This window comes from Lycium barbarum, chromosome 11 (assembly GCF_019175385.1).
Source record: "Lycium barbarum isolate Lr01 chromosome 11, ASM1917538v2, whole genome shotgun sequence".
Classification (NCBI taxonomy): Eukaryota; Viridiplantae; Streptophyta; class Magnoliopsida; order Solanales; family Solanaceae; genus Lycium; species Lycium barbarum.
The window spans coordinates 78,198,089-78,222,638 of record NC_083347.1 but is presented as its reverse complement, the minus strand read 5'-3'; the positions used below and the strand labels follow the sequence as shown (position 1 = coordinate 78,222,638).

Here is a 24,550-nt window from a genome sequence, read left to right as displayed (position 1 = left end):
TGCAAGAGCAGCCCGGGAAGAGGAAGGAACGGCTGAGCATGGCGTTAAGCCCGAAGTATTGATCCCCACGTTAAAGGGAACGAACAAGGGACGGCTAGTGGAATCAAGCATCGGAGAAAGCTCCATCTCCTTAGAAAAGGCATCGTTAGAAATCTCTTAAGGGGTTTTTCCCCTATGAATGCGCTTCTGAGCAGAGTTGGCCTTGTCCTCATTTGTATCGGCCTCTTAAGGAGCTGCCAATGCCTCCAAGGTCAAAACTTGATTGGCCCGACCCGGGGCACTCTGCTGGGTTCTTTTTACTGAAGGTGTGGCACTGGTAGACATCCTCTTAGTTCGGTCTGAGGATACCTTTTCTTGAGTGCAGCCAAGCTCAAATGTGGCCTACAAAATTTGTTGTATAGCTACAGCGGGATCATTAGATACGTTCGCAATGGGGCAAACCGCAGGCCATGGTTTTTCTCCTTTTAGTTGTTTTTTGTGGAAATATCTTTCCATACTCCGAGAGCAGGGGAAGAGGAATCCAAGATCTTTTGGACCCATCTAGCCAGATCCCCTACCTGTCCCGATCTCCATGCCATGGCTAAAAAACACAATGAAATAAAAAAATTAGGAGATGAATTTAGAAGCACGATAAAAAAAAAAGATATAGCCAGGAAGCTAAAACTCACGACGTGGGTTTCATTTTTCGAGAATAGGAGCCTCCGGAGGCTTGACTAAAGCTGCAGTCAAAACGATGACATATCTCTCCGTCCATCCTTGATCGGAGTCATCGTCAATACTTGTGACCAAAGAATTCTGGCCACGTCGGGCCAATCGAAAAACCCCGGGCCTGAAGATTTTTAGGGACTAAAGGTGGATGAGGTGAGAGAGTGTAAAATCCTCTCCTACTTGAGAATAGAGGTACCGTACACACGCTACGGTCCTCTAAATGGCTAGCCCGACCTGAGCCAAGCATACGTCGTACCGCCTACAGAACTCCAGAATGATCGGGTCGATCTTATCGCTCACCCAAAGTGAGAAAGGATAGGTATAGACAAAATAATAACCTAGTCTATAAGAGGTGATGTTCTATCTCTCCCCAGGGATAAGCACTTCGATATCTTTCCATCCGCTGTCTTCTTTAGCCTATCTAAGACTGCCATTATGGATAGAGGAACGGAATAGGCTCACCGCCCATTCCATGTCGTTGTCAGCGATGGTGAAAATAGAGCTCTCAGCAAGATCTCTCTCACTTGTCCACTCCCTAGGGATGAATGATTTTGCTTGCTGACCAGCGGCGCTTGTGGATGGGGCATTCTTCTTCGATGCCTTGCTCAGTGGCGGCCGGCGACCCCCAATCGAAGCTTAATGGATAGAGACATCGGAATCACTATGGCTGACGGTTTGTGCCCTCGTGGCGGTGCCTCCAGCTATGGATCAATCAGAAGACTCATTGAGGGTTATCCACAAAGATGGAGAGAGCAAGGAATGTCCGCTTAATGAACAGGGAAAAAACGATAAAGGAGTGAAGGATTTTCTAAGAAAAAAAAGCGATGCGGGTTGATTTTGAGAGAGGCTAGAAAATATGTGAAACAGTAATAGTGAGATTTCATAAGTAAAGGACAATGAGCGAAAAACACTTGGTGCGCATCAATCACACCTCAAAAGAAGAGAAGTATGTCATCATTGCAGCACACGGTATCCTAGAAGATATCTTGGCTAAGGATGAGACACATGGGCCGCAGCATCTGATGAAGAGGACAGAGCTTTGAATGAGGGGTGAAGGCATGCGAATGGAGTAAAATCCTTTGATGAGATACACGGAGATTGAGGGGTGACTCAGCTACGAATATAAGATAAGGCAAGACTCTTGAAAACTGTTGCACTTCCCTGGGCCCATGCAAGGGGGCCTCGAAAAGTGGGGGACTATCTGTATTGGTGGAAAAATGTATACGGGGTTAAGATCTATGACTGGGTACTTGGGAGGTCCGGAGGTGTCACCCAACTAGCTTTCACTATCACCTACTCGGGTCATACCAAAGAACCTCGATTAGAGCGCCACTGTGCATACAAACGTTAGGGCTACAGTAAAGTCACATCACCCGCACTATAGGGTTTGAAACGTTGGGGATTGGCTCATATAAACTTAGCTTAGGGTAGAAGGAAGGCATTTTTTTTCTTCTTCTTCCTCATATTCTTGTAAACACTATTTTCTCTCTCTATTATTACTTTCTTATTTTTGGCTTCTTGAATCATTTTAAGTTATTTTTGCTGCAAAATAAGCTCTAACTGAGATCAACAGTACTCCGGACCGGGCTTATAAAAGAGTTCTCGGGATTGGATACGTCCCACTTGTCTTCAAACCCTATAAAAACAAATCTCTAACTGGTTTTTCTGATTGAATCCGTTTTCACCAGAAAATTATTAGATGTATATTCGTGTTAGACCTTTATGCTATTTTTTTTCTTATTTTTCCAGCCCAATTCATTTCTAGAAACAATATAAGTAAAATGTGAAAGATAAATCGAAAAACCGAAGTGGAATAAATCGAAGCGAACTAAATCAACCGACCTCCACCCCTAAATTTGTCCATTTTGCCGGATTATGTCAACTATAGATGATATTGGGTATGGAACTTCATTCTTACTTATAAATTCACTTGCTTCAAGGACGATGTTCTTGCTTAGTTCATAAACCTTAATAAGCTAACAAAAAAATTCACATGAGCATTGCAATAATTTCATCACAGAAATAATAGAATTTTAAATCTACTAACTTGTTAATGATTCAATCTAATGTTCTCTCGAAGATGGTGATGAAGGCTGATCAAACATTGCACTTGTAAGTCATTCAAATTTACTCTCTGCACTTGAATTGATATTTTTTACTATCTAACAGGAGAATGAAGGATACTTATCTATGTTTTATATGTAAGCCAGGAACCCCTAACTTAAAAGTTAAATTACTTAAATACTCTAATTTGGGGAAAAAGACTAACGGTTAGCAACAACCCCAAACGAAAAGACGGTAGAAAAGTTGGGAGTACTTAACGAAATAGTTGCAACTTTTGAGTTTGAAGAAAGCACCTCTTGGGGAAATGTCACGACCCAAACCCATGGACCGTTACGAGTGCCCGATCACTGCTGACCAAGCACCCTTAAACTTGTACTTGCCATATGCTGAATAACCTGGTGGCCCATTTCTAACTCATATCTTAGCGATAACATCTACTGCAAAATTCATGTAATAAACTCTGACTCAAAAAAAACTATAATGTATACACGTGGATATGTATATATAGGCATACGTGCAACGGATGACAACACAGTCCGACATAGCCACTACATGCGTTTTACGGAAAAAAGGAGACCACAAAGCTACATGATATTCCCACTATATACAACTGTCTACAGACCTCTATGGAGTGTAGCTGTAGAAAGACTGGACAAGGCCTTGTCATACCCACATCTATAAATCTCATAAATAGTATACCAAAAGCTGCAACTCCGGATCAAATGGAGTGCATTGATTGCGGCTGAGGAGATCCTACTGGTCTGGCTCATCTGAATGACTACCTGAACCTGCGGGCTTGAACGCAGCGTCCACAAGAAGGGACGTTAGTACGAACAGTGTACTGAGTATGTAAGGCATGAATAGTAATATAGTAAGAGATACCGAACATGGAAAATAACATAATGAAAGTATGAAGATAAAGTAATATAAAAGAGATCAACTTGTGCCTTTGAATGCCCTTTTTAAGGCGGATGTCGTGCATGCTTAGATATTTTTAAAAAACTTTTCCATATATACATAGATAGTATCTTGTCCGGCCATTAAGGCACGGTGGAACATATGTATTGTCTTGTCCGGCCATTAAGGCGTGGTGAAATATAAATAGTATCTTGTTCGACCATTAAGGCGCGGTCTTGTCCGGCCATTAAGGCGCAGTCTTGTCCGGCCATTAAGGCACGGTGAGTATCTAAATTACTCATATATAAATACATATAACATGCACGAGAGCCTAATTAAATGTTACTACTCTATCGGAGTGACATAGGGTCGGTAACCTACGATTTATATTATGGATTATTCATTATCGCTATATCTCACCTCAAAGGGACGAATAACATGAAATGAGACCGACAACAATGACTAAGATTGAGAAATCATGAAATAACTCAACATTCTCATATCATCATTGAAATCATAACTTGAGATGTTTAAACATAAAATCATCATCATCGTAATCATCATAGAAACATTCTTATCTTTAACATCATAAGAAGCTTTAAGAGTCATGAACTTCTAGCTTTTGAAAACAAGGAGGTTATGGAAACATTTATGGAATCCTAACATAGGAATCATGCATTTGAAAACAAGGAGGTTATGGAAACATTTATGGAATCCTTTCTCCTGATAATATTGCTATATCTTCACTTCTCCACCTTGAATTTAAGCCAAACTCTACCGCAAAATTATGCTATAGGCACAACTATGCACCACCCGAGCCTTGATTAACTAAAATCACTCAAATCTCTCAACTTTTTATGACTAAAATAACCGTATATGTGGCTGAACCCTAAAATATGATTTTTGGTGAAAAAAATTGGGTTTTTCCCCTTTTATAAGGTTCTAAATTCGGGTCGGGGTCACTGTACCAGTACTGTAGTAAGTCGTTTACTGTAGCAGTAACTGTAGCACGCGTTTCTGCTTTGTCAACCTAAGTTGTAATGTCCATAATTCTCTACTCCGATGTCATATCGACGAGCAATTTTTGGCATTGGAAACTAGACTCGACGAACTTCATTTTAGGATTTTGAAACACCATAAAAAACCTAATATACTAGGAGATATACTCCTCCAAAGTTGACTAAAAATCTGTCCAAAATCCTCCCAACTTTTTTCCAATTTTCGTCAAACTTATTTTCTTCGATTTGCTTGATCCCGGAACCTTAAGATACTTGCTTAACACTTGTTAAGAGTATTCATTAGTCTTATAATAGTTCCATAACCCCTCCGAGCTTACGTTAGTTTACTTACAACGCAAACGACGCAAAACCTTTTTTTCGAGGTGTAACATTCTTCCCCCTTAGGAACATTCGTCCTCGAATGTTAAAGTCTTAGGGATTTCTACAAAAATTTTGCCAGAGTTTCCCCTGTAATTGTACCACTACCATCCCGTTGGAAAAACACAAAATATGCAATGCCTCACAGGGCTACTACATCAATACCCATATTGGCCACACACGACCAAGAAATCATTCAAAGAAGCATCACATACTTGAGGATAATGGTGTCTCTAGCTGGAGCTCTTTTGTTCTCATGTATGTAATCAGAAATCAACAAGTATCCCTATCTTGTTCTGTCCCCGTTACAGTAATCTTGCCTTATTATGTCACGGCTACTCGCCATCTTGCGAATACTCTCTTTTTCTCGTTCTTTATTTCCCTATTAGTGGGAAACTCCCTTGTTTACTCCTTCGATACGTAACACTTCCTCACCATCTTTATTATTCCTCGTAGTAGGGTTATGCTTATAATAAGCTAATAATCATAGTTCAACTAATTCATAACCCAGAACATCTTCGAGCTCCTATCAAAACTTTTCCTTCAATTTCCTTTCCTCAAATCCTACAGTATAAATTTGTAATTATAGAGATAAGGAAAATTTTCACTTTACCACAGCTTCTTTTCCAACATCGGTATGGTATACTTACCCTTGACTTCCTTATTCCAGTGATCACTTAGTTAGCTGTCATTCCTTGTTGGCTTTCCGCTGTGTCCATTCCCATATGCGGGGCATAACCTTATGATGATGGTTCATATAATTCTATAATGCATACCCTTATGCTCAGTATGGTTAGTGACCCGTGATATACTTTCTAATTTCTGGTGATGTTGCTGCCTTTCTATCTGCACCCACATCGTTTTTCCTCTCTTTAGATATCACCACACCGCTTATCATTACTCCTTTTGTTAAGATTCTCATATTTTTCCTTTAATATCAAGATTTTTTTTCCATTGTAATCAAAAGTGTCCTTTTTATTAATCATCCATTTCGTCATTCTCTTGGTAGTTAGCTTGCAGACCTTTCTTACTCTCTTTATTACTCTTTAGGATACGTCGCTACCTATTTAGGTGCGGCACAAATTTCCCTGGTTTAGAAATATCATATCTCTTGCCCGCATGAAGTATTCTCTTGATCCATTTTAATTCCTTTTCATACCTGCTTTGTGGTATGCTTACCTTTAATTCATTTCGGCTCCTTCTTAATGCATTCTTGATATGCCACTACGTCCCGAATTTTGTCCTCTTTAAGCTAACATCTTTCTTTCTTTGGAATTTTTACAATGTCATACCTCATTTCAGGACTAAATCTGCTCTTCCCCCCTTTTAAGGGTGTTCTTATATATCAGTAACTCCCGAGTATCAATAGTCATCGACTAACCCTAACAATCCTCCAACTCTTTTAGTCTCTCATAATACTGGAATTCTCTCATCATATAGCTTGACTTATTTTCCTTTCTGCTAATCGAGGGCTTTGCATTTAAACAAAGCTCTTATGCATTACAGATCCATTCTCGCTACCTTCTTTAAGGCCCTTCTACTTCTACCTTTTATGATTGAACATTTTCCGAATCAATGGGTTAATGGGGACATTGGAATCCATCAAAACATTTTACGGAGAGTTTCGTCACACTTTGCTCTTTTTATCCCTCGTCTTCCTCCACGACTATTATCACTGAAATTATTCTTACTCTAAGTTTTCGGTTTCACTTTACGTCTACAATATGTCATTGAGAGTTAATATGCTACACTCTTCCACTTCCACTATCAATCCTTTTGTTCACTTAGCTCACTTATCTGAAATTTTCCTTGACTACTTATTTGCATCCCACCTATGCGTTGTAGTTCTTCCAGTGTTCTGCCACTTCTTGTTTGTGTCGTGAAATCCTTACAAAGTACACCCTTTTCTTTCTTCTTTCGTCGAGTTTTCATATTCCTTTTTTGACACTACAGTTCATATTTATGCATATCCCCCATGTATCATTCTATTTTCTTTATAATCGAATATTTGTATTACTTATAAAGGTTATAATTCCATGTTACTGATGTTTTGCCTCTTGGCCAGACTTGTTTACTTATTATCCTTTCTCCTCCCCTTGGTGATTGTTCAATTTTCTTTAATCAATCCATTAGTGTACTTTTCTTACTTTCGTCCTCAGGACCTTCCTTGAGTCCCTTTCCTCCGAAGCACTCTTCTCCACTTGCTATTTTTATGGTATTGTCCCTGAAATTCATAAAATATCCTTTTCGAAATGCAAATCCATTCTATTGCTAAATCATCTTTTAGAAGGCTTTCCCGTTTTCCGAGGTAATCATGTCAGTATGGTTGCACATTTAACTCTTCGACTGCCCCTCAAGAGCCGGAAATCCCTTGGCATTTTTTTTTTGCAAAACATGCTTATTTTCTCCTAATTCACATCCTTATTCGTTGTTACTGCCCTTCAGTCCCACTTATCAGAATCTGATTTCGAACCCTTTTACATTCGTCTTCCATTCCATACTACATACTTCATTCTTTCCGTATACTTACTTTCGAGATTCATCCAAATGGTTCTTTGCTGCCGTACTTACCTTCAAGATTCCCATCTTGAAGCTTAAGTTAACCCTTTTTAGCAACGTACCTCTGTTGCTTACACCTCTCCTTTTCTCAGGGCATCCTAATCTTCTTACTCTTGTATACTCACTTCCTCCCTTTTCCCTGATGTGATTGGATCAGGATTATCTAACTTTAATTTTTGAGGGACTAATGTCGCCTCGACCTGTAACACTTACCACTTGAACTTCAGTACCTTGTTCAATTAGCACCTTTAACACATCGCAACGTCGATTATCGAGGTACGCAAACTAATTGACCACTCATAGAATATCATATATACCTCTCCTAACACCTTACTTACAAAATATTCCAAATACTATTTTAAACTTGTCCTAGTTCTGTAGCTGTAATACATCTTCTCTCTCTTTGCCAAGCCGGTCCGCCTTATCTCTAACAATTATCTGGGGTTTCCAACCGTCAGTTTCACACACTTCTAATTTCCCTCAAGCTATTCTAGTCCCTCATCCTTCTCTTATGTCAAACTTTGTAGGACTCTTGGTACACTTCTGTCACGACCCGACTAGGGGTCGTGACGGGTACCCGGGGCTAACCACCGAGCACCACCCGTTCTGCTACTCATTATACTCATTAAGCCTTCTTTTATCAAATTCATTCTCAAATCATAAGAAAATCATTTTTCATTTGAGAACGTAAATACTTTTATATACATAAGCCTCTCGGCTACCAAAATGATAATATATATATATATATACACACACATATACAGTAGTAACCTTGTGAGACTATATAACCCACAACTGCGCATCTACGAGCCTCTACTAGAGTGCTAGACATAGGGACGGGATAGGACCCCGTCGTGCCCATAATATACATATGTGCACAAAAGAATAATCAAAGGCACTTCCAGAACAATGGAGTGCTCTCAAATCAGCTACTAGCTCCTACAAGTCTGGATCAAGATCACCTCCCTGTCCTCCTGTGGGCATAAACACAACATCCAAAGAAAGCGGACGTCAGTACGAACATTGTACTGAGTATGAGAGACATAAGTGGTAATAACTTGTCAATGAGATAAAGGAAACATAAAATAAAGAGCAACTGTACTGACTGTCAATCATAAAATAAATAATGCATGCTGGCTTACTTCATAATCATCGTCATTTCATGAATGCATAAATGTATAAGCTGCCCGTCTATATAGGTACGGTGTGATAATAATTAACCTTCGTCCAGGCCTCCCGCGTCCGGGGTATAAGCTGCCCACTATAGTGGTGTGTGTCTGCCCGTGCCATGTAGGCACGGTGTAATATCATCAATATATACTCATCATAATGCATGTATAATAACTCAAAGATAGCTATACTTTATCGAGATGACATAAGGTCGTGAACCCCCGATTCCATTATGGAACATTTATAAGTATTCTGCCTCACCTTGAAGGAAATAGTATATAAGGTGAGTGTATACAATAAATGACATCATTAGCGTTATAGGAACATCATATCATGAACTCTAGAATCTTTATACTTAACTCATCATCTCATATTATTGGGCTCGTAACATATCTCTTGTCTCATATAGCTATTCATGAACATGGACTCTTAACTTTTCGGGATATAGAGGATTCATGGAAAAGAAGGAAGAATCATGCCATCGGATTCATGCCATAGAAAGAAAGGACTAGCCTCACATACCTTTTTCATTTAACTAATTTACCACTTGCTTGTTCTCCTTCAATGCCCACGTTTCTACCTTCAAGAGAAGTTGTATGAACATTAGCTAATCGATTACTTAAACGTACTTACTAAAGCTAAAGAAAATTGGGCAACATTTTCTTTGTTTATACTACTTTCCCCATATCATATATCAACTCCCAAACAACCATAACAACATTCACAATATCATAGATAACAATCATCATTCGTCTACACTATCCGCATTTCACGATTTCTCTTCAATTTCTCCATAATTGTGGTTATAGTTCACTTTCGCGTTTTCTCTTATATAATACTTATTCCATGATCTAAATGTCATTCACAACATACCAATATTCATAATTCAATCCAAACTTCCACCCAATAATGTCACTATTCACACATTCATGAACCATTTCCCATATCTTTCTACAATTCAAGTGTCTTAGCCTTCCAATACCTTAAACAACATAAAATGATCATAGAACTCGCCTTAGGTAATAGATGAATAATCCTTGAGTGGGAATCCTCTTCTTGCACAAAAACCCTAGCTCACTTCCTTTAGGATTTCTTGACTTAGATGAACTTTGCTATGTTTTCTACACTTGATTTTGTGGGATGATGTAGTTGATCATGGTTTTCTCTTGAATTCTTGTAGTTGAAGGGTGGAGATAATTGTAGAGTGTTCTAGAGAGAAGGGGAGTGAAATGGGAAATGAAATAAAATGAACTTGGGTCCCTTATATAAATCATGAAATCTGTCCCGACAAGGATATACGGACCAACATACGGTCCGTACATTTTATACGGGTCGTATGTTTGGTCCAGTGAGGGTTGTCTATCTTGGCTGAATATACGGCCTAACATACGGCCAGTATAATTTATACGGCCAGTATGTTGGGCCGTATAATGCCCAGTTGTTCCGATTTCGTTCTCGTCGACTCGTTTGATCTCCAATCCTTATGAAACCTTCTTCACACTTGTTTAACACCTCAATACCAATCTAAGGGACGCTATCACTCGTCTCTGAAACATATTTAAGCCATCGTTAACTCGTCGCTCATAATTCTTACCCGACGCGCAACATACCCTTTGCTTTCCTCGATAACCTTCTTTTTTTTCCTTAAATGTCTTTGAATCTCGATTATGATCATCAAATGCTATTTCTTACTTATCGAAATGTCGTATACGTCGTGCCCTTCACAAACCCATTCACCGTACGTTAATGGGGAATTTTCCAAGGTGTAACAACTTCCCAGGAGGTCACCCATCCTAGTATTACACTTACCCCAGCACGCTTAACTTTGGAGTCCCTAGGGGATCCAGTGCGTTAGTGCTGGTACGATCGCATCCGCCCTGCTACGTGACCTTTATCGCATGACCTAGAACAAGTTGAAGTTCTAACGGATTCTAATAAATTCTCGTAATGCATCTCCCTCCGAATTAGAAAGGATCTCTTACTCTTCCGACTAAGCAAATGCCCCATCTGAATCAGAAGGATACGAATAATCCGGCAGCTCCTGGTTTACTAACGGCCAGGATAGAGGGCCAGAGTAATTAGTAACACTCACCGGGGTAGCAGGTCTGACGTAGTGCTCTACCATAGGAGTAGCTGGTACGGCCTCAGGAATCTCCTCCTCCAGTGTCCCATACGAACCCTTAGACGGGTCCATGTCCTCCAACGGACCCTCCTCTATGGAAGTCAGAAACTCTGGAGGAATCGTCGCTAGGTCCTCAGGGGGATCAGTCTCAATGGAATAGCTGAGGCTCCTTCTGCTCGATCCCGGAGCCTGTGATCCTGAATCTACTCTAGGGGTCTTCTTAGCACCCCCACTGTCTGAGGCTGATCTCTTCTTCTTTCGTCAGTCTACACTTACCTACAGGAAAAAGGGGTCAGAAGCGATTTTTCCTAGACTCTGGGTCTATCGTACGATCTAAGATAGAAAGAAAGGTCAATGATTCCTAAATGCCCTGCAACCTCCTATTTATAAGTGTAGCCAGCTTCACACCCATAAACAGGACTTTACCGGACACGGTCTGTAGACAATCACTAGGACGAACTTGTCACACCCCGACTTTACTAGGGTGTGATGGGCACCCGACCCCATATTTGGAGCCGAGCGAACCCGCTGACCCTTGTTACATACAGAAACTCTTGAATCAATTAAGAAAGAAATACATAGTAAGCTCTCCCATATATTTGTTTTTCATAAGTAAAATCTGACATCATATAAGACTCGTGACATGAAACATAATAACATATCGGCTGCTGGAGCCGTTTACAGACTGACAACCCAATATCTACGACTCTGTCTGCAAAGTCTCTAACATCAAACAAACATCATGGCTCAGATACTCTGACTCGGCTGCACTCCAGAACAAGTGGAGCCTGCCAACTCCGCTGGAACATCTTCTATGATAGCTGTGGCTCATCTGGTGTACCTGCGCGTCATGAACGCAGCCCCCGAAGAAGAGGGGTCAGTACGAGTAATGTACTGAGTATGTAAGGCATGAATAGTGACATAATAAAGGAATATACAGTATGAATAATAACGAAATAGACATATGGAGCTTATCTTGGGATAGAAGTAACCTGTACATATGAATGCCTTTCAGGCAGATGCCATGCATGCTTAGTTCCTTTTTCAGAAAACAGTACTTCTTATTTACATGTACAGAAAACAGAACATTTCAGAAAACGGTGTCCTTTATTTACATTCGCAGACGCCGAGTACATCGGCTCTCCCACCCCCCCTCCCCAACCAACATATTATATATATATATATATATATATCACATATACAGACACCGTATCCGGCTCTCGCATATCCCGCGTCCGGGACGAAATCCAGCTGAATCAGGTGGTGATATAACAGTGGCCCTTCCCCTTTCCCCATATACATATACATATACATATTCGCATTCATATACATATGTCATACAATTGGCATGCATGAGAGCCCAAAGAAAGTCATGTGTCCATCGGAGTGACGTAAGGTCGGTGACCTCCGATTACATTATGGAATAATCACGGTCACTTTGTCTCACCTTGAAGGGACGAGTATTTTAAGGCGAGACTACCAACGGAAAATAGCCTTAAGAGAGAGCACAGAATGAAATCATGGACATTATAACCGCCAATTCATATGCTTTGAAGTCTTTTAGAAACTAGTGTCATAGCTAAGGAATAGAATTGAGGTTCAAGAACTAGTATAACACTTTCACATTCACATTAAATTCTTAGCTCAAGACTCTTAATCATGGAATCATTCTTATCGTACTTATCATAGGCATATTCTCTTTCTTAACATCATCATTATCATTGTCATCATAGGAGTATCCTCGTTAGCATAGTTACAGTACTTGTCATTCGATGAACGGAATAAGGATCAAAAGTCTTCTTTGGATTCTGCTTCAAAATAGGTCAAACGGAACAATAAGGAAAATCCGGGGACAATGGGCCCACCTCGGGTCAAATGATGCGGCGTACCAAATTTACGTACATTACACTTCATGACGTCACTTGTGAGGGTTTTAGGGTAGTCGGATCTCATTGGTGCAATTTCTAGTTGTTTAGGTAGTTTCCCAACATTTGATAACATTTTGAATTCAATCTTACTGAATGAAAAAGGGCCAAATTCAATTTCGGATTTCTAGGGATAGGATCGTCCCCGAGGCCCGTATCCAATCCTATTACATCTAAGACATGCCAAAGAAGGAAGGGTAAACCTTACATACCTTTTCTGCTTCTTATGCGATTCCAAATTCACGTTCCAAATCCGCCAAAATCTACAAATTGGTCATGTTTACCAAAACTTAATTAGGGCATTTAGAAGTTGATTCTTTAAAGTAACACTTTGTCTGCCGAAATTTCGGCAGCATTTCCCCTGTAAATACACAAACCCCGAGAATACGGCTCGGCCCCAAATCAACAACAACAATCCGGGAATTTGACCCGGCCGCAATATCAACAACAATGACAACAAACATTCTAACAACATCGACCATTAAGGTAAACGCACTTTAACATCAACAACCTTCTTTTGCATAATGCGACGACATTCCAATTACGTTCAAATCAAGATATATAATCAATCCAAAACCATTCAAACATGCTTCCATAACATTTCCAACAATCCACAAAATTTTCCAAAACAACCCGACTCAAAACATAAGGCAACCCAAAACCTTCCAAGTCCAAGAAAATATCAACAACACACTTCTTTTCTTCCAAACTCATTAACCATACTAACAATCTACACATTAGCAACATTATTTTCATCAACACTAAAGACCACATTAAAATTATATTAGCCTCCAAACCAGCCCACACGATTACAACTTCAATTTACATCATAGAACTCACAACAACGGCAACCAAAATACCGCATCATATTAGTCCACCATGCCTTCACCAAATCAGCCCATTTTCGGCCAACACCATAACATACATATTCCGTGATTTTTATTCATTTTCTATACCTTACTACACCACATAATAATGCTAAATACACTTAATTCGTTATTCCTACACATTACACAATACGCGGCCAAACTTGAACATGCAATATTTCATGAATTTCCATCATTTCCACATTCAATAACATACGTAAACCATTCATAATACATAAAAGAGAAGGTTAAACCTCACCTTCTTCTTCACCCTTTTTTCCTCTCGGCTAGCTTGATAAAACGCAACAACGAGCGGTTTTCTTGTTCTAACAACTACTCCACGTTGACGAGGACCTTCCAATTTATATGAAAGCTTGAAGAAGTAATTTGTTTTATGATCAATATGATAAGGCTGGTTCAGCCAGCCCTCTTGGCCGTTTTTTTTTTCTCCTTCTTCATTTTTCTTCTAGTTTCTTGAACTTTCTAGGAAGTCAATTGATGAATTGTGGTCTTAGTTGGTCATCACACTTATATATATACATAAAAATGGGCACATGGCTGGTCACATGGCCGGCCATGCCCCCCTATTTTTCTTCAATTTTCTCAATTTTTCTCAAGTTTTCTAGAATTCTCCTTAGTTAATAACTAATAAATATTAGTCTTCTCTTGCAAGTTTTGTCCAGTCATGTGCATAATTAGTCCTCCATTAAATAAAATGTAGACATAATAGGATATGTCACACGGCCAAGGGTTCTTCCGAAATTTTCTTGAACTCCTCGTGAAATTACCATTTTGCCCCTAAGTTCCCACATTATTTCCATTGATCATTTTGCGAATTTCTCCTTTTTGCCCTTAACCTTTCTCAACATTTCCATACTAATAATAATCATAAATAATATTTTCAACCACTCGTACATTGAAATAATTTTTGAAAATGATCTCGCCCCTAACTTTCCACGACGACTTTGGAATTTCCAAACGTACAATATACGGGCTATAACATCCTCCCCCCTTTAGAACATTCGTCCTCGAATGTTCAACTGACCTTATGGGGCCTCGTATCACTTCGGGAGGGGGTTTCTTTTATAGTTGCCCGTTTCTCCATGCCCATTCCATATAGTCGAGCCTCTCCGTCCTTATATGGGCACTTACTGTGTCATGGGTCTTCTAATATGCTGGACCGACACATATTCCTTGTCTTTCTCAGGTCATCTCTTTTCGGTTACTGTATCATGACCAAAAGGCACATCTTTAGATTCTTACTACAACTCCTCTTTAATCCTTCCTCTCGTATTTCTCGATACAGGTATACTTATCTTTGACCTCATGTGTTGGTGCTCATTTCGTTCATAGTTATTCCTCATAAGCCTAATATGACCTCCCCCCCCCCCCCCCCCCCCCCCCTTTAAGGGGTTCCTTATATGCCAATAGTCCTTTTTGAAGTCTGCGTTTATACCTTTATCCCTTATTCGTCCTTTCACTTGCTTAGCTCACTTGCCCGTAATTCTTTCCTAACTATATGTTCGTATTGTAGCTGTGTGCCCATATTCCTTGAGCGTTCCGCTATTTTTTTCTCTCAGCACGGAACCCTTACAACTTTCATTCTCCCTGTCCCTGTCTATCAAACCTCTAAGCATATTACTATAGCTACATACTTGTCCTTTTACAGATCTTTCACCTCAACACCATCACCATCCTTAGCATTCTTTCTCTTACTTCACATTCCTCTTCCCTGGTCACCATTCTCTTAGACTTACTTGTCGCAATCCACTCTCCACCTCCACACATTTCTCCTTGTTTCCTTTTTACCTCACTCTATCTTGTCTCACATGCCTACTTGAATTTTCCATCCTAGTGGTCTCGTACTTTTACCATTAATTCCTCGTGGGGGTTTCACTTACTAAGGTTTTCTTAACTTTCCCCTTTTCCGACATTTAAGCTTCCTATCTTCCATTTACTCACACTCTCTTTCTTTTCCGAGTATCGTTATACTGGAATTTCCGACCTCAACCTATAGTAAAATAATACCAGTTCACTCGCCGCACTTGTACCATTTATTCTTGTTGTCACTCGTACTTCGGCACCTTTGCGTGATCAATACCTTTCTCCCCGTAGTTTCGGTTGCTGGGGCTCGCACGCCACCGATACAATCATATGCGGGATATCTTACACATTCATATATATATACATATTCACTATCAACTGGTTCACAAAATACTTCCAAGCGCTGTTCAAGCCTATCCTAATTCCAGGGCTATGATGCATTTTCTGTCTCTTTACCGAGCTAGTCTGCCTTGTTTCCCGCATCTTCTTATGGTCTCCCGTCATCTCATATACCGTAGTTTCACTTAGGCTATTCTAGTTTTCCATTTGTCTTTTATGTCAGAATATGTAAAATTCCTTATAAACTTCCCAGGGGGTCACCCATCATGGAATTGCTCCTACCTGAGCACGCTTAACCCAAAAGCTTCACTGAAATTCGGTGCCTTAATGCCGATATTTTCGCGTCAGCTTCCTCACATGACCTTTATTGCATGCTCTAGAGCAAGTCAAAGTCTTACAGTTCCCAAAACATTTTCGTAACACGTCCCTTCTTTTGTAATTACCGTTTTACCCTTTTGGTTCCCGATGTTCACCTTCCGCCTGTGTGTATGACTACCTCCCGTCCTGGGCTTCCAGATTCCCGATGGTAGCGACCTTACCTTTGTTGCCACGCCCAAATCCATAACCTTTCTGAACCAACGCATTTCACTTATTACCTATTCACAGTATTTCTTTCCCATACTTCTTCCTGTGAGGCGTACCCGTTCTGGCAGAACCTTCTTTACTGTTCCTATTATTCAAAACCTGTATGCGGCCAATGTCATCAAGGCCTCACAGAACGTACGACTATATGGCACATCCCCGCCATCCAATACTTCCAGTTCAGGTAACAGTACAATTACGTCGGGACTTACCTTTATAAGCTTCCGCAGCCTTGCTCGTTTTCTTTCGTCATACATATAGCTCATATAGGGAAATCTTATTCCTTATGACTTGGCTCTATCGCACGATCTAAGACAGAAAGAAGGTCAATATTTCCTAGATGCCCCGCAGCCTCCTGTTTATAAATGTGGCCGGCTTCACACTCATAAACAGGACTCTACCGGACACGACTTTGCAGACAACCCCTTAGACCGACCTGCTCTGATACCACTTTGTCACACCCCGACTTTACTAGGGTGTGATGGGCACCCGACCCCATATTTGGAGCCGAGCGAACCCGCTGACCCTTGTTACATACAGAAACTCTTGAATCAATTAAGAAAGAAATACATAGTAAGCTCTCCCATATATTTTTTTTTCATAAGTAAAATCTGACATCATATAAGACTCGTGACATGAAACATAATAACATATCGGCTGCTGGAGCCGTTTACAGACTGACAACCCAATATCTACGACTCTGTCTGCAAAGTCTCTAACATCAAACAAACATCATGGCTCAGATACTCTGACTCGGCAGCACTCCAGAACAAGTGGAGCCTGCCAACTCCGCTAGAACATCTTCTATGATAGCTGTGGCTCATCTGGTGTACCTGAACGGCATGAACGCAGCCCCCGAAGAAGAGGGGTCAGTACGAGTAATGTACTGAGTATGTAAGGCATGAATAGTGACATAATAAAGGAATATACAGTATGAATAATAACGGAATAGACATATGGAGCTTATCTTGGGACAGAAGTAACCTGTACATATGAATGCCTTTCAGGCAGATGCCATGCATGCTTAGTTCCTTTTTCAGAAAACAGTACTTCTTATTTACATGTACAGAAAACAGAACATTTCAGATAACGGTGTCCTTTATTTACATTCGCAGACGCCGAGTACATCGGCTCTCCCACCCCCCTCCCCAACAGTGTCCCAACATATTATATATATATATATATATATATATATATATATATATATATATATATATATATATATATATATATATATATATATATATATATATATATCACATATACAGACACCGTATCCGGCTCTCGCATATCCCGCGTCCGGGCATCCCGCGTCCGGGACGAAATCCAGCTGAATCAGGTGGTGATATAACAGTGGCCCTTCCCCTTTCCCCATATACATATACATATACATATTCGCATTCATATACATATGTCATACAATTGGCATGCATGAGAGCCCAAAGAAAGTCATGTGTCCATCGGAGTGACGTAAGGTCGGTGACCTCCGATTACATTATGGAATAATCACGGTCACTTTGTCTCACCTTGAAGGGACGAGTATTTTAAGGCGAGACTACCAACGGAAAATAGCCTTAAGAGAGAGCACAGAATGAAATCATGGACATTATAACCGCCAATTCATATGCTTTGAAGTCTTTTAAAAACTAGTGTCATAGCTAAGGAATAGAATTGAGGTTCAAGAACTAGTATAACACTTTCACATTCACATTAAATTCTTAGTTCAAGACTCTTAATCATGGAATCATTCTTATCGTACTTATCATAGGCATATTCTCTTTCTTAACATCATCATTATCATTGTCATCATAGGAGTATCCTCGTTAGCATAGTTACAGTACTTGTCATTCGATGAACGGAATAAGGATCAAAAGTCGTCTTTGGATTCTGCTTCAAAATAGGTCAAACGGAACAATAAGGAAAATCCGGGGACAATGGGCCCACCTCGGGTCAAATGAGGCGGCGTACCAAATTTACGTACATTACACTTCATGACGTCACTTGTGAGGGTTTTAGGGTAGTCGGATCTCATTGGTGAAATTTCTAGTTGTTTAGGTAGTTTCCCAACATTTGATAACATTTTGAATTCAATCTTACTGAATGAAAAAGGGCCAAATTCAATTTCGGATTTCTAGGGATAGGATCGTCCCCGAGGCCCGTATCCAATCCTATTACATCTAAGACATGCCAAAGAAGGAAGGGTAAACCTTACATACCTTTTCTGCTTCTTATGCGATTCCAAATTCACGTTCCAAATCCGCCAAAATCTACAAATTGGTCATGTTTACCAAAACTTAATTAGGGCATTTAGAAGTTGATTCTTTAAAGTAACACTTTGTCTGCCGAAATTTCGACAGCATTTCCCCTGTAAATACACAAACCCCGAGAATACGGCTCGGCCCCAAATCAACAACAACAATCCGGGAATTTGACCCGGCCGCAATATCAACAACAATGACAACAAACATTCTAACAACATCGACCATTAAGGTAAACGCACTTTAACATCAACAACCTTCTTTTGCATAATGCGACGACATTCCAATTACGTTCAAATCAAGATATATAATCAATCCAAAACCATTCAAACATGCTTCCATAACATTTCCAACAATCCACAAAATTTTCCAAAACAACCCGACTCAAAACATAAGGCAACCCAAAACCTTCCAAGTCCAAGAAAATATCAACAACACACTTCTTTTCTTCCAAACTCATTAACCATACTAACAATCTACACATTAGCAACATTATTTTCATCAACACTAAAGACCACATTAAAATTATATTAGCCTCCAAACCAGCCCACACGATTACAACTTCAATTTACATCATAGAACTCACAACAACGGCAACCAAAAATACCGCATCACATTAGTCCACCATGCCTTCACCAAATCAGCCCATTTTCGGCCAACACCATAACATACATATTCCGTGATTTTTATTCATTTTCTATACCTTACTACACCACATAATAATGCTAAATACACTTAATTCGTTATTCCTACACATTACACAATACGCGGCCAAACTTGAAAATGCAATATTTCATGAATTTCCATCATTTCCACATTCAATAACATACGTAAACCATTCATAATACATAAAAGAGAAGGTTAAACCTCACCTTCTTCTTCACCCTTTTTTTCCTCTCAGCTAGCTTGATAAAACGCAACAACGAGCGGTTTTCTTGTTCTAACAACTACTCCACGTTGACGAGGACCTTCCAATTGATATGAAAGCTTGAAGAAGTAATTTTTTTATGATCAATATGATAGGGCTGGTTCAGCCAGCCCTCTTGGCCGTTGTTTTTTCTCCTTCTTCATTTTTCTTCTAGTTTCTTGAAATTTCTAGGAAGTCAATTGATGAATTGTGGTCTTAGTTGGTCACCACACTTATATATATACATAAAAATGGGCACATGGCTGGTCACATGGCCGGCCATGCCCCCCTATTTTTCTTCAATTTTCTCAAGTTTTCTAGAATTCTCCTTAGTTAATAACTAATAAATATTAGTCTTCTCTTGCAAGTTTTGTCCACTCATGTGCATAATTAGTCCTCCATTAAATAAAATGTAGACATAATAGGATATGTCACACGGCCAAGGGTTCTTCCGAAATTTTCTTGAACTCCTCGTGAAATTACCATTTTGCCCCTAAGTTCCCACATTATTTCCATTGATCATTTTGCGAATTTCTCCTTTTTGCCCTTAACCTTTCTCAACATTTCCATACTAATAATAATCATAAATAATATTTTCAACCACTCGTACATTGAAATAATTTTTGAAAATGATCTCGCCCCTAACTTTCCACGACGACTTTGGAATTTCCAAACGTACAATATACGGGCTATAACAGAACTGCTCTGATACCACTTTTGTCACGACCCAAACCCATGGACTGTGACGAGTGCCCGATCAGTGCTGACCAAGCACCTCTAAACTCGTACTTGCCATATGCTGAATAACCTGGTGGCCCATTTCTAACTCATATATGAGCGATAACATCTACTGTAAAATTTATGTATGAAGATAAAGTAATATAATATAAAAGAGAAGATAACATAATGAAAGTACGAAGATAAAGTAATACAAAAGAGATCAACCTGTGCCTCTGAATGCCCTTTTTAAGGCGGATGTCGTGCATGCTTAGCTTTTTTTAAAAAACTTTTCCATATATACATATATAGTATCTTGTCCGGCCGTTAAGGCACGGTGGAACATATGTATTGTCTTGTCCGGCCATTAAGGCGCGGTGAAATATAAATAGTATCTTGTCCGGCCATTAAGGCGCGGTCTTGTCCGGCCATTAAGGCGCGTTGAAATATAAATAGTATCTTGTCCGGCCATTAAGGTGCGGTCTTGTTCGACCATTAATGCGCGGTCTTGTCCGGCCATTAAGGCGCTATGAGTATCTAAATTACTCATATATAAATACATATAACATGCACGAGAGCCCAATTAAATGTTACTACTCTATCGGAGTGACATAGGGTCGGTAACCTACGATTTATATTATGGATTATTCATCATCGCTATATCTCACCTCGAAGGGACGAATAACATGAGATGAGACCGAAAACAATGACTAAGATTGAGAAATCATGAAATAACTCAACATTCTCATATCATCATTGAAATCATAACTTGAGACGTTTAAACATAAAATCATCATCATCGTAATCATCATAGAAACATTCTCATCTTTAACATCATAAGAAGCTTTAAGAGTCATGATCTTCTAGCTTTTGAAAACAAGGAGGTTATGGAAACATTTATGGAATCATAACTTAGAAATCATGCCTTTGAAAGAAAGGGACGAGCCTTAACATACCTTTTTGGTCGCCTTAACTTTAACTACTCAACGCTTGTCCTCCCAGGCTCGTAAATCTATATTCAAGAAAATTTATACTATTGGTAGACTCACCTTTATACGCTTGTCTTAATCCTTCAAATAAATCTTTCTAGAGTTGCCGAAATTCGAGCAGCATCTCCCCTGTTTATATGCCTAGCCCGAAATCTCAATTCAACAACCAACAACAACAGCAACAACAATACCAACATCAATCATAATATTGTTTTCAGTATCAGTTTATTTTAACTTGTTCTACTAGGCAATTGATTACTTGTCTTACTTTTTACTCTTTACTTTACATGGATAGTTATCTTTACATATTGTTATGATTTAGGTGACCTTATAATATATAACAATTATTTTTCAACATGAATGCATAGAAGTTAAACTCTAAATAATACTTAAAAAGGAACGGTAAGATTAGTGCAAATTTCAAAAGAAAAATACTTACTTTGGTGTTACACCAAAACAAACAATTTCACCTAAGGAATTATAAATTAAAGTGACTACACATATAACTTAATCATGATTAAGCCAGACAAATGTATTGTATTCATTGATCTAAGGAAAATATCAAGGATGGGTCTACACGGGAAACTTAGCAATATGTAGAGTTCGGCCGAACTTATTTATCAATATGGCCGAAATATACAAAATCTATACACTGACTATGTATGTTATATGTATATGTATATTTTTATGTATATTATATGTATAATATATATACTACATGTATAATGTACAAAACCTATATATTTGGTCATATTTTGTAAACTAGATCACCCAAAGTCCCAAAGCCATTCAACTGTATTTTTCCCAAAAATTTTCTCGTTAGAAAAGGCTGAAAGATCTAATTTGGTTATTTTGTGAAGGTGCCATTATATGCATCAGCACAAATTTACAGGAGCAACCTCAGCTACATTCACACTGCGAATATTGCTTCATCCAATAAAACACGTGGGAACTACAACTCCCTCAGGTTCAGACATTCAAGCTTTAATCATGGAAATTGTAGTCACCTTCTCTATGATGTTCATCACCTCTGCAGTTGCCACTGATACCAAAGCTATAAGGATCCCAAAATCACGTTCTTTGTGTTTGTTATAACGTAATTTATTTTCCCAGAAAGTATTTTTCATGATAATATTAATCATTTTTAAGTGTCTGGTTTTCGAAAAACATTTTTTATCAAAAGGGAGAAAAGATCTCCTTCACTTTATATATATATATATATATATATATATATATATATATATATATATATATATATATATATATATATATGTTGAAGTCATTTTCTTATTGGATTGTATTAACTTTAACTTCTTAGACACTACTCCCTCCGGGCCATAATAAATATCTTTTTAGCCTTTAATTCACAAACCACTTACCAAAATATTAGGTATTTTAACTAATTTATTCTTGGTAAAATGTTACTCCCTCCATTGACATTTTCAACAGCCTACATGGAAAATTTATAACCACAAGATTCAAAGGACATTTTAGTACAGTATACACGTCTTTCATTTATGATCACAAGATTCATAAATCTCTCTTTATTTTTAATCTCGTGCCTAGTCAAACTAAGACACTTAAATTGGGACAGAGATAGTACCTATTTAATATAATATAAGTTTCTTGATTACATAAAATCTCACTCATCTAAATAGGGTAAATTTGAAAGAAAATAATTTCTTGATTATGTAAATGAACATCTATTTTGGACCAAAGAAAAAGCCCAAAGGACACATATTATATATAGATCGGAGGGAGTACTATAGTTTATAGTATCCAAAAGTTTTATCAAAATAATTTTTAAACGAATCTTTAAAATATAATTTTTCGAGAAATACATATCCTACACTAACCAATCAATTAGTCAAAACATCTTTCAGAAAAATATATTTCATAGAAATTGATTTCGTTCTCGCTAAACACATTTGAATATTTTCTCTTTCTCTCTTTTTAATTAAAGAAAGTTAGTTGAATCATGATTTCTGATGAAAATATTCTTTCTGTTGAACCTGTGTGTTTAATAGATAGGTGAGCTAGCAGGCATCGCAGTTGGTTCGGCCGTATGCATTACTTCTATCTTGGCAGGGTAAGTTGGTATATACATTCTTGTCTCAAGTCCTGGAAATAAAAATACGTGCACCAAACAAATGATACATGACACATTGCATATCCTTTATAATGTAATTTAACTTGTATTAATAGGTTATAAATTAAACATTTTTGCGAATATTAGCAATTAATATTTATTATAGAAATTAATATTTAGAAACAAATTTAACTTTAAAATTTTTATCTTATCTTTTATGAGAATATATATAAGAAACAAAAGTGTCAATGATTTATTTTAGACCTTAATTTCAAAAAACAATAATCTTAAATTTCATGTTTGATCAAATAAGCCCATGTAAATTGGGACTAAGGGAGTATGAGAAATCACTTTTTATTACATAGCAAGATTTTTATTTTATCCTTTATGAGATAATATATAACAAAAAAAAACGCCTAGATTTATTTTAGACCATAATTTAAAAAAAAAAAAATCTTAAATTTCATGTCAGATCAAACAAGCGCACGTAAAATGGGACGAAGAGAGTATGAGAAATCACTTTCGATTGCATAGCAACATTTGCAAGGGGAAAAGGAAATGAGTATCAAACTACAGCCCATAAAAGGAAAGTTAACTATGACACACTAAAGGAAATAGACCCCTAATAACAACCGATCTTTTAGTTTAACTTTTAAATTTAGATTAACAATAAATAGTATATGTATCGGGTGTGAATAAATTATTTTTCCCCTGTTATGCGGCAATATATTGTCCTAGTGTACCTTGTTTTCTCAATTAATTGGCAGAGCTATAATGTTAGATTTAATTTGTTGTAGGCCATTATCAGGAGGATCAATGAACCCAGCTAGAACCATTGGACCAGCAATGGCTAGCAATGAATACAGAGCAATATGGGTGTATATCATTGGACCAGTTTGTGGAACATTACTTGGGGCATGGTCCTATAATTTCATTAGGGTGACTGATAAACCAGTACAAGCAATAGCACCAGGACATTCATTATCATTTAAACTTCGAAGAATGAAGAGCAATAATGACGAAGAACAAGGTGTAAACAAAGTCCCCCTAAATGACTTCTGATACTTTGGTTGGCATGTTAGCTACCAATCATCATTCACTTTCTTCTGCTTTATTGAATTTTTTGTAATCCAATTTCACCCTTTTCTTTTATCCTCC

General features: G+C 38.4%; 2 pseudogenes; one reads left to right on the top strand and one right to left on the bottom strand.

Moving 5' to 3' along the window:
* The first annotated feature begins 239 nt into the window (after positions 1-239).
* On the top strand, positions 240-24,550 carry LOC132619934 (aquaporin NIP2-2-like; annotated as a pseudogene).
* On the bottom strand, positions 10,535-10,648 carry LOC132620978 (5S ribosomal RNA; annotated as a pseudogene).